Here is a 12,685-nt window from a genome sequence, read left to right on the forward strand (position 1 = left end):
TGTACTGGAAGGGGGGGATGTATAATGGATGGGGGGGGGGCTGTGTACTGGATGGGGGATGTATAATGGATGGGGGGGCTGTGTACTGGATGGGGGATGTATAATGGATGGAGGGGCTGTGTACTGGATGGGGGATGTATAATGGATGGAGGGGCTGTGTACTGGAAGGGGGGATGTATAATGGATGGGGGGGCTGTGTACTGGATGGGGGATGTATAATGGATGGAGGGGCTGTGTACTGGATGGGGGGATGTATAATGGATGGAGGGGCTGTGTACTGGATGGGGGGCTGTGTACTGGATGGGGTAATGTATAATGGATACGGGGCTGTGTACTGGAAGGGGGGATGTATAATGGATGGGGGCTGTGTACTGGAAGGGGGGATGTATAATGGATGGGGGGCTGTGTACTGGATGGGGGATTTATAATGGATGGGGGGCTGTATAATGGATGGGGGGCTGTATACTGGATGGGGGTTTGTATAATGGATGGGGGGCTGTGTACTGGATGGGGGGATGTATAATGGATGGGGGGCTGTGTACTGGATAGGGGGACTGTATACTGGATGGGGGGGGCTGTGTACTGGATAGGGGGGCTGTATACTGGATGGGGGGGCTGTGTACTGGGGAGGGGGGCTGTATAATAGATGGGGGCCTGTGTACTGGATAGGGGGCTGTATACTGGATTGGGGGGCTGTGTACTGGATAGGGAGGCTGTATAATGGATGGGGGGCTGTGTACTGGGGAGGGGGGCTGTGTAATAGATGGGGGGCTGTGTACTGTGCAGGGGGAGGGGGACTGTGTACTGCAAAGGGGGCTGTGAAAACATTTTTTCCTTAAACCTCCCTCTTAAAATTGGAGTGCGTATTATACGCCTGAGCGAGTGTGCGTGTTATACGCCGATAAATACGGTATTTATCAAAATGTATATTTTCGCTTCTCTTTGTTTCATATAATAAAAGATACAACTTCTTTGGATGATTTTGTGGAGAAGTGATTGAGACATGAGGTGTATGAATTAGAAAATGGATGGTAATATTTTGATGTGTTTTCTAAGAGAATGCCTGTGTGTAATGTGTAGATGATTATGGGGTGTCCTGTTTCTTTATATTGGCAGCTTGTGTACTTCCCCTGAGGAGTATTGGGTCGCTGTTTTCTACCAGAAGATGATGCTGGAGGGATACGGCTCAGGCTTTCTGTTGAAGACGGAAGAAAGAGTGAAGGTAATGTTCAGGATAAAATTATAAAGGGTCCCAGCAAGTCGCAGGTAAAAGGGCAAATTGCTCATAAAGGTTTTTTCGTTTTACCAGGGGACTGGGATTTGGTACTGTTGGTATACTATTGCAGTAAACCTTTGAAGCGGTTTTATACCCACAAAAAAATAAAAACCTGTAAAGCAAAGAAATATTTACCTTCTAAGGAAGCGTCGGCATCATGGTCAGCGCTGAGGAGCTCATTTCCAGCGAGGAGCTGTGATTTTCTCTGACTTCAGAGTACATGGCCACCGACATCAGCGGCTGCATGCGGGGCGAATCTCTCCTAAACCATACAGGATTAGGAGATATTCATTTTACCTACAGGTAAGTCTTATTATAGGCCTTATTGTAGGCTTACCTGTAGGTAAAAAAGTGCTAAAGAGGTATACAAGCACTTTAAATCAGGGGTACTGAATTCAAATTCATTAAAACAAAATAAAACTTCAGAAGAAATGTTTGATTGCGGCGGAGTTCTGAATCACATCTTTGTGCTATAAATGAATCACATAACAGCCGCTCTCTTTTATTTCCCAATCCAATGCTTACATCAGTTTCCTGAGTCCCCATTCATATCACAATTCCCCTTCACATCACAATTTCCCCTTCACAGTCGTGTTCTGAAGGTATGAGGTGTCATGTTTGTATGAATATGAAATGGATCTTTTCTGTGTATGACATGATAATGCCTGTGTGTAAATAATGTGCAGATAGATGAATGATGATGATGATGGTGTTGGTGGTGTGTCCTGTTTCTTGCCATCTTATGTACTTACCCTGAGGAGCGATGGTCCTACCAGAAGATGGCGCTGGAGGGTCCGGAATACAGATTTCTGCTAAAGATGGAAGAAAAGGCAAGAGTCAAGGTAATGTTCAAGAAAAAGTCTACAGCTTTATTTATTATTTTTGCCTGGTATATGTTGTACAACAACAACAGTTTGATTATTAAAGCGGATATTCACAAAGAAGTGCACTGAGGTGAATTGATTTGCACTGGAAATGTAAAATCGAATCTGAAGTTGCTGATGTGTTAAAACAGATGCTACATTTCTGGGCACATTTTTAATTACCAAAAGATTTTTGTGAATAGACTTTCACATATAATTTACTACAGCCCCCATATACATACTATCAGGGCTCAAAATTTCAAGTCCTGAGCTACTAGCCAGGCCTCAAGGGTTACTCGCCAACAGTTGCCCCGCCCAACCCTGACCTTGCCCCACCCCTAAACACGCCCTCATAAATAATCTCATGAAATGACACTTAAATGTTTTATGCAGAATTAAATTATAAAAATAAATATTAACAACAACTTTATCCGTGCCCACCAATGCAGCCTCTGTCCACTAATGTAGCCTGTGCCCACCAATGCACCCTGTGCCCACCAATGCAGCCTGTACCCACCAATGCAGCCTGTGTCCACCAATGCACCCTGTGCCCACCAATGCAGCCTGTGCCCACCAATGCAGCCTCTGTCCACCAATGCAGCCTGTGCCCACCAATGCACCCTGTGCCCACCAATGCACCCTCTGTCCACCAATGCAGCCTGTGCTCACCAATGCACCCTGTGCCCACCAATGCAGCCTCTGTCCACCAATGCAGCCTGTGCCCACCAATGCAGCCTGTGCCCACCAATGCAGCCTGTGTCCACCGATGCACCCTGTACCCACCAATGCACCCTGTGCCCACCAATGCACCCTGTACCCACCAATGCACCCTGTGCCCACCAATGCAGCCTGTGCCCACCAATTCAGCATGTGTCCACCAATGCACCCTGTGCCCACCAATGCAGCCTGTGCCCACCATGCAGCCTACCTGTGCAGGGGAGGAGAGGAACAGGAGAGCCGCCCAGATGATCAGAGTGCAGGGAACACAGCAATAACAGCTTTCATTTCAATTGCTGTGTTCCCGCTGCTCAATCACATACAGCCCCGCCCCCTGGCCGGGGAACGTTAATTGGCAGATCACCCGTCCTGGGATTGGACGGGTGATCTGTCTATCAAAGTCCAGGAGGAGGGGATGTATGTGGCAGTTAGCGGCAGGTAACACGGCAATGTGAAATGAAAGCTGTTATCGCTGTGTTCCCTGAGCTCTGGTAACCCGGGCAGCTCTCTTCCCCCCTGCGATCGCTGGGAGAAGGACTCCCATTCAACCCAGGCTGTCGGCGGTGCTCACCCCCCTGCTCTCAGCCCTTCCTTGCCAGCCCTCAAAATCTACTCGCAAAATGCGAGCAGGAAAGTGGAATTTTTGAGGGGTGCATACTACTATACCCCCTCTTTTATTTCACAATCCCATTCTTACATCAGTTTCTTCAGTCCCCCTTTACATCACAGTTTCCCCTTCACAGTCGTGTTCTGATCTAAACCCCCTTCACAATGGTATCTTTTCCCCCACATTCACAGCACCTGAGCACAGCTGTGTTCTCTGTCCCCCCTTCACATCTTCACCCCTTGCAACTCGATCCTCCTTCACATACACAGCCATCCGCAGCTCTGCCCCATCACAATACAGCCCCCCGCAACTCTGCCTCCGTCACAATACAGCCTCCACAGCTCTGCCCCTGTCACAATACAGCCTCCACAGCTCTGCCCCATCACAATACAGCCTCCACAGCTCTGCCCTGTCACAATACAGCCTCCGCAGCTCTGCCCCATCACAATACAGCCTCCGCAGCTCTGCCCCCGTCACAATACAGCCTCCACAGCTCTGCCCCGTCACAATACAGCCTCTACAGCTCTGCCCCATCACAATAAAGCCTCCACAGCCCTTCCCCTGTCACAATACAGCCTCCGCAGCTCTGCCCCATCACAATACAGCCTCCACAGCTCTTCCCCTGTCACAATACAGCCTCCACAGCTCTCCCCATCACAATACAGCCTCCACAGCTCTGCCCCCATCACAATACAGCCTCCACAGCTCTGCCCCAGTCACAATACAGCCTCCACAGCTCTGCCCCATCACAATAAAGCCTCCACAGCTCTGCCCCAGTCACAATACAGCCTCCACAGCTCTGCCCCATCACAATACAGCCTCCACAGCTCTGCCCCAGTCACAATACAGCCTCCACAGCTCTGCCCCATCACAATACAGCCTCCACAGCTCTTCCCCTGTCACAATACAGCCTCCACAGCTCTCCCCATTACAATACAGCCTCCACAGCTCTGCCCCCATCACAATACAGCCTCCACAGCTCTGCCCCAGTCACAATACAGCCTCCACAGCTCTGCCCCGTCACAATGCAGCCCTCCGCAGCTCTGCCCCCGTCACAATACAGCCTCCACAGCTCTGCCCCCATCACAATACAGCCTCCACAGCTCTGCCCCAGTCACAATAGAGCCTCCACAGCTCTGCCCCGTCACAATGCAGCCCTCCGCAGCTCTGCCCCTGTCACAATGCAGCCCTACGCAACTCGTCCCCATCACAATACAGCCGCCGCAGCTCTGCCCCGTCACAATACAGCCCTCCGCAGCTCTGCCCCCGTCACAATACAGCCTCCACAGCTTTGCCCCCATCACAATACAGCCTCCACAGCTCTGCCCCCATCACAATACAGCCTCCACAGCTCTGCCCCCGTCACAATACAGCCTCCACAGCTCTGCCCCATCACAATACAGCCCTCTGCAGCTCTGCCCCCGTCACAATATAGCCTCCACAGCTCTGCCCCTTCCTACCTTGCTTGGGCACACAGAACCAGAGACACAGAACCACTGAATATTGGGCGAGAGCAGGTGATTGGTTGTTAGGGCCGCATACCAACCGATCACCTGCTGGTTAACTATAAAAGTTCTCTTCAGCTGCTTCATATCCGCCCACTATTTAGTGCTGCCGTGTCTTTGGCTCTGTGTACAGACGTTTCTGCCTCCTGCTCTTGGCTGTGATAGTGACAGTTGAGGAGACAGGGAGACAGAACCAGCACCTAAATGGCTGGACTATAACGGTCCGGATGGCACAGTGACTTGGTCCACATCCGGCCCACAGTCCGCCATTTAATGATGCCTGTTTTAAATGTTAAATAGAAGTTCATTATACCTGTATATCCTTTGTCTTTGTGTTAGGTACTCACCAGAATGTTGATAGGATGTACTTGGAGCTGATCACTCTACAGATGAAGTTGCTTGATATGGAAAACATGTATGTAAAAAAAAAAAAAGTCATACATGCATAGTCATAAAAAATAAGAGTTAGCTTGAAACAACCATATAACTGCAATATATAATGATATATTTCATTTTACTCACCACCAGCTCTCTGATGTGGACCCCTGCTGCTGAATCCAGGGACATCCTCTGCCAGAAGGCCATCTCTTAGCTCTGCCTCCCATTCTCAGAACTTAACAGGCTTTCCTCCAAAGTTTTCTCCTAGTAGAAGCTTCTCCATCTTTTTGTTAACCGTTGACCGACAATCATAGAACCTGCAAATGAAAATAAACATTATTAATTACATAAATTAAAAAACAAAGAGATTTATTTTTCTAAAAAAAAACTTTCATTTCACATAGTGATGGTTATATATGTATATATACATACACGTTATAATATTTCCATGTATTTAACTGTTCTGCATGTGGCTGTGCCAAATAAAGATTTTTGTTAAGCTGAACTGTTATTTTATTGACTACCGCACTGTGTATTTTTTACATACTGTGTGTTCTAAGAGTGAAAGAATATTAGAATAATAATTACCTGTGTCTGACGCCAGTGGTGGGCCTGCGAAACTTGGAGATCGCATTCACGGAGTCCCGGACTCGTCCCCAGGCTGCTGCCTTCTCAGATGTTGGCACAGATTGGCAGAAGAGTGTCGATTTTTCTGTTAAAACTGCAGCAACCAATCCAGCATTCTCCTCTTTGGTATATACGGGTCCCCTTGATCTGTCTCTTGGTTCGCTGCCTCTGCTGCACATCTGAGTCTGCACTCTCTGACATGGGAGGGGACACATGTCTCCTTTCTTGGCCATGCTCCCGCTCCACTACACCTCCACGCTCCCTTCCATGCCTCGGCTTCACTCTGCGCCTCCGTTTACCCCCACTCCTCTCCCCTCCATGCCTCCTCTCCCCTCCATGCCTCTCCTCCCCTCCATGCCTCTCCTCCCCTCCATGCCTCTCCTCCCCTCCATGCCTCTGCTCCCCTTCACGCCTCTCCTCCCCTCCATGCCTCCTGCTCTTCCCTCCACGCCTCCTCTCCCCTCCATGCCTCTCCTCCCCTCCACGCCTCTCCTCCACCCTACGCCTCTCCTCCCCTCCACGCCTCTCCTCCACGCCTCCCCTCTGATCCCTGCCTCCCCTCCATGCCTCCCCTCTGATCCCTGCCTCTCCTCCCCTCCACGCCTCTCCTCCCCTCCATGCCTCCTCTTCCCTCCATGCCTCTCCTCCACTGCACGCCTCTCCTCCACTCCATGCCTCTCCTCCCCTCCACCCCTCTCCTCCCCTCCATGCCTCTCCTCCCCTCCATGCCTCCCTCTCTTCCCTCCACACCTCTCCTCCCCTCCACGCCTCCTCTCCCCTCCATGCCTCCTCTCCCCTCCATGCCTCTCCTCGCCTCCATGCCTCTCCTCGCCTCCACGCCTCTCCTCCCCTCCATGCCTCCCTCTCTTCCCTCCACACCTCTCCTCCCCTCCACGCCTCCTCTCCCCTCCATGCCTCCTCTCCCCTCCATGCCTCCTCTCCCCTCCATGCCTCTCCTCGCCTCCATGCCTCTCCTCGCCTCCACGCCTCTCCTCCCCTCCATGCCTCCTCTCCCCTTCACGCCTCTCCTCCACTCCATGCCTCCTCCGCTCTCTGCCTCCCCTCCATGCCTCTCCTCCCCTCCATGCCTCCCCTCAACTCCACGCCTCCCCTCCGATCCCTGCCTCCCCTCCACATCTGAGTCCGCACTCTCTGACATGGGAGGGGACACATGTCTCCTTTCTTGGCCATGCTCCCGCTCCACTACACCTCCACGCTCCCTTCCATGCCTCGGCTACACTCTGCACCTCCGTTCACCCCCATTCCTCTCCCCTCCATGCCTCTCCTCCCCTCCATGCCTCTGCTCCCCTTCACGCCTCTCCTCCCCTCCACGCCTCCTGCTCTTCCCTCCATGCCTCCTCTCCCCTCCACGCCTCTCTTCCACTTCATGCCTCCCCTCCATGCCTCCTCTGCCCTCCACGCTTCTCCTCCCCTCCACGCCTCTCCTCCCCTCCATGCTTCCCCCTCTTCCCTCCATGCCTCTCCTCACCTCCACGCCTCTCCTCCCCTCCATGCCTCCTCTTCCCTCCATGCCTCCTCTTCCCTCCATGCCTCTCCTCGCCTCCACGCCGCTCCTCACCTCCACGCCTCTCCTCACCTCCATGCCTCTCCTCACCTCCATGCCTCTCCTCCCCTCCATGCCTCCTCTTCCCTCCATGCCTCCTCTCCCCTCCATGCCTCTCCTCGCCTCCACACCTCTCCTCACCTCCACGCTTCCCTCTGATCCCTGCCTCCCCTCTGATCCCTGCCTCCCCTCTGATCCCTGCCTCCCCTCTGATCCCTGCCTCCCCTCCCCTCCACGCCTCCCCTCTGAACCCTGCCTCTCCCCCCCTCCACTCCTCTGCTCCACTCCACATCTCCCCTCCACTCCACTCCTCCCCTCCACTCCCAGTCACACCAACAACTCTCACATCAACACACTGACTAACACCGACATTCTCACTCACAAGACTCACACATCCATTCTTACTCCCAGACATTCTAATTGCAAAAAAAATACCAAACCACCACACAAAAACAACCACAAATCTAACAATCCCACTCTGCTCTGCTCTCTGCTCCTCCCTTGCCACACCACTGTACACCCTCTCAAAATGGCGTCCGGGGCGGAGGCTATAGCCGCGTGTCGAAAACAAAAGTAAATTATGAGATTTCGAATAATTATGAATAACCGCAATGTACTTACGAAAGTAGGAATCCATTAAACACGTTAGTAGCTAGCGTAGCGCCATTCTGACACATTACATAAAATTACGAACTATGCTTCGATTACGAATCTATGAAAATAATGTTACCAAAGTACAAATAAATGAGTCAGCCAATAACACAAAAGTACGAATTACAAAATTACGACGAGTAGTGTTTCGAATAAACGGAAAATGTATTCTAACGAAAGTACGAATGTAATTAAATTTAAGAAAGTGCGATTTTCAAATCAACAGAAATTAGACTCACGGAAATACGAATTATTTCAAATCAACGAAAATATAGCTCTTACGAAAATACGAACGTGCTCGAATACGAATGAAATATAACGAAAATACGATTTTCGAATCAACGAATATCAAACTAACGGAAATACGAATCAACAAAAAAATAACGCTTACGAAAATACGAACAAGTCCAAATCCGAAAACCCACGTCTTATGAAATTACGAATCGTTACGAATCAATGGAAACGAACAGAAACAAAACTAAATTAATGTTTCTGTTGTGCACATGTCTATTCAGCACATTACACCTTCTGATTACAATGTTACTTGGTGTAATCTAGCAGCGGATTGGTCAATCTAGCAGCAGATAGGAGCTTGATATTGATATGATTAGTCACCTGTTCCCCTGCATGAGGGGCCATGAAAATCAAGGTATTCCCAGCACAATCTCTGCACTTTTCTCCACCATTACCGATGGAGCAGCCGTGGCCTTATCACAAGGGGGCGCTGTACAGATAACAGGATCTAATGGCTGAGAATAATACCTCACTGGCTTCTATTTATCCCCATGTCTCTGTGCCGGTGTTTCATCAGATTAGGCGACCCATCAGAATGTGTAACAGAAGTGATGTTCCGTTGACACTATCTTGCTACACCCCACACTCGTCCATATAGTAAGGATACACTGAGAAGGGGGAAGCGGACATCTTGTTACACCCGCCGGAGTTTTGCATTTTATTTTTATGTTTAACAGTAAAGTGAGTTTATATAGTGAAATACAGAACTTAGGACGCCATATGAATGTTTAGATGTAGAATTTTTAAAGCAGCGAACTTCTGTCAGATTAGAAAACCTGTGAGATCTGCGGTCTTGCCACTGCTTTTATAATTCAACATCTTACCAGTCAGACTGAGTCCTGTATTTCACTATATAAACTCACTTTACTGTTTAACTGTTAAAAATAAGTGTAAAATGAAGGACTCCGGTGGGTGTAACAAGATGTCCGCTTTCCCCCTTCTCAGTGTATCCTTACTATGGAGGAGTGTGGGGTGTAGCAAGATGGCGGCGATGGAAAGTCACTTCCATTACACATTCTGACGGGTCACCTAATCTGACAAAACACCGGCACTCCTAATGTCTGATTGGTCGCCTCATGACAGAACACATAATAATCTTTCTTATAGTCAGGGAAGCTAAACATGGACTTGTCAGAATTGCTGTTTTTAATGTCTCTACAGCTCGTTTCTGTTCATCTGTGAGCTTAAAATGTGTAACTTTTCTAGATGTTCTTACATATAAAGACTGGGCAATCTGTGACATGTTTGGGATCCGGGGTCTCCAGGACCCTACAAGGCCCAAAAATGCCCCTCAGCTATATAAGAAATGTCAGACGGAGGAGCCTTCAGTAGGCAGATGGCTTCCATGATGGCGAGAGCGTCTTTTTTGTTTTGTTCTTTTTCGGGTAGGCGGGCGGCGTGATTGACAATGGATCTACATCGGGGGACACTGTTTTTTATTTTTTAATAAAAGATTTGTCAAAAACTGTGTTTTTATTACTTTTTGACACATTTGGTGAATGGGTAGGGGTACTATATATCCAATATTCATTCACATGGGGGGCCTCGTTATTAAAGAGGGCTTTCAGATTCTGATAAGCCCCCCCAGCAGGCCCCCACAACCACAGCCCAGGGTTGTCGGTAAGAGACCCTTGTCCCCATCAACTCGTAGTCTGCCTCTTCCAGTGCCTGGGCTGGTGACATCACTTCCCCCTCAGCACAGGAAGGGCTCCGCTCTGCTCCCTCCCTCCTGTCAATCATCTGGGACCCATTACAGGTCCCAGGTGACTGAGCGGCCAATCACGGCGCGGCGCCGCTCACGCACGTGCAGTGGGTGCCAGGCTGTGAAGCCACAGCCCGGCGCCCACAGTTGCAATGCTGGCACCGCTGAACAGAGGGGGAGACGAGCGGGGCTTCGATCCCCCGCATCGTTGGACCCAGGGACAGGTAAGTGTCCAATTAAAAGTCAGCAGATGCAGTATTTGTAGCTGCTGTCTTTTAATTTTTTTTTTTGAATGGCCCCCCTTGGTGGAACTCCTCTTTAAGCACAAGGAGGAACTAAACAGCTTCTCTATTAGCCTCATGTTCACTTTTCCCTGCAGTGGTTGTGAAAGTGATTGTGTAAAGTGTTGTTATTGTGTGTACTTCCATTTATCTAATTGTATATTTCCTCATTATTGTGTGATTTCAGTGAATGTGCATATTCTATTCCCTTTCATCACATCCTGCAGTAATATTTTCTCTTTTTTTGCCCATCTGGTGAAATATACATAATTCTCTCCCCTACCTTAAAATAATTATTGTCTAATAAAGAAATGAAAGGTGCGTTATATTCCCAGTGGTATCGTCTACTCAGTCCATCCCATATCTATAACGTCTTCCTACTCAATGGATTTGTGCTGCCGGATAATTCTCCATATTGCTGTGTTATCCGCACCATCTTCCCTAAATCTACTTTACTTTGTGACGTCTCAATATCTACCCAACTCTTCCCTTCCTTATTGTACATCCAATCTGTTATCCGTGAAATAGTGATTGGCTGATAATATTTATTAACCACTTGCTTACCGAGCACTTTCCCCCCTTCCTGCCCAGACCAATGTTCAGCTTTCAGCACTGTCACACTTTGAATGACAATGACGCGGTCATCATACACTGTACACATAGGACATTTATATAATTTTTTCACACAAATAGAGCTTTCTTTTGGTGGTATTTAATTGCTGCTGGGTTTTTATTTTTTGCTAAATAAAACAAAAATAGACCGAAAATTTGGAAAAAAAAAAAAACAGTTTCACAGTTTGTTATACAATTTTGAAAACAGGTAATTTTTCTCCTTCACTGAAGTGCGCTGATGAGGCTGCAGTGATGGGCACTGATATGCGGCACTGATGGGCACTGATAAGCGGCACTGATGAGGCGGCACTGATGGGCACTGATAAGCGGCACTGATGAGGCGGCACTGATGGGCACTCCTAGGCGGCACTGATGGGCACTGATAGGTGGCACTAATGGGCACTGATAGGCGGCACTAATAGGCGGCACTGATGGGCACTCATAGGCGGCACTGATGGGTACTGATAGGCGGCACTGATGGGCACTCATAGGCGGCACTGATGGGCACTCCTAGGTGGCACTAATGGGTACTGATAGGCAGCACTGATGGGCACTGGTAGATGGCATTGATAGGCAGAACTGATCTGTGGCACTGATTATCTGACACTAATGGGCATTGATTGGTGGCACTGGTGGGTACTGATAGGTGGTAGGTGGCACAGTGGGCACTGGCAGCTGACACTGGTGGGCACAGAAAATGCAGCCGTGTGTTTCTCTGTGTGTCCCTCTGACAGAAGCTGGTGATCGGCTTTTTACTGATTACCGAGCTTCTATTTACATCACATGATCAGCCGTGATTGGTTAACAGCTGATCATGTGGTACGGGGCCAGGATCGACCCTTACTCGGATCTGTGATCAACCAAGTCTCATAGACTCGGTGATCACAGAGCACGCCGCGCACGACCCGCAAGAACACGCAGACAGTGCTTGCTTGGGAGGACATCCATGGATGCCCTCCTGGCATTTAAGGCTCATGCTGTAGCCGTCTTTCAGCTATAGTGCGGGCGGCAAGTAGTTCAAATCCGGTGCTTCTGGTCCCCCTGTCTTAATAAACTGCTTATGATTTTTGCCGTCAGAATCGGAGAACACATCTGAGCCATCTACAAATTTGCAGATCACGCAGTGACCACAAGGATACATCCCCCTCAGAGCTGGGAGGTCCATCATCAGTTCCTATTAGGGATGCACCGAATGGGTTTTTTGGGGACGAAACTGATACCGAAAATAAATCTTCCTTGTTCCCGAAAACCAAAACTTATACTGAAACAGCACCGAAACCGAAATAGGCTTTTTTTAATCTATTACCGAAAAAAATTATTGGATATACAAAATTGTGTTACATTCGTATTCGTTGTATTATTTATATTCAACTTAATCATTAATTTTATGAATAAAAGAATACTACAATCCAGTAATGTCAAAAAGTACTTTAATAAAAAGTAACCCACATAAAATTGGACAGTGGACACAGAAGAAAATAAAATAAGACTGCAGTCAGTGCACATTGCACCACCATACCAAATAAAACAGGCATAAAAAATAATAATAATAATATATAATATTAATATACTAATAATTATTTAATATTAATATAATAATAATATAAA

The 12,685-nt window shown here is 48.6% G+C and overlaps 1 long non-coding RNA gene across 2 annotated transcripts; it reads left to right on the forward strand.

The window, feature by feature from the left end:
- The first annotated feature begins 1,118 nt into the window (after positions 1–1,118).
- Positions 1,119–5,883, forward strand: LOC141134954 (uncharacterized). Of its 2 annotated transcripts, XR_012243281.1 has the most exons (4): positions 1,119–1,222; positions 1,963–2,118; positions 5,308–5,383; positions 5,497–5,881. It is a non-coding gene; the product is annotated as an uncharacterized lncRNA (long non-coding RNA). The 2 variants fall into 2 exon arrangements; XR_012243280.1 differs by having other exon boundaries at positions 1,120–2,118; positions 5,497–5,883.
- Positions 5,884–12,685: the final 6,802 nt, after the last annotated feature.

This window comes from Aquarana catesbeiana, linkage group LG03, assembly GCF_042186555.1.
Source record: "Aquarana catesbeiana isolate 2022-GZ linkage group LG03, ASM4218655v1, whole genome shotgun sequence".
NCBI classification, from domain to species: domain Eukaryota; kingdom Metazoa; phylum Chordata; class Amphibia; order Anura; family Ranidae; genus Aquarana; species Aquarana catesbeiana.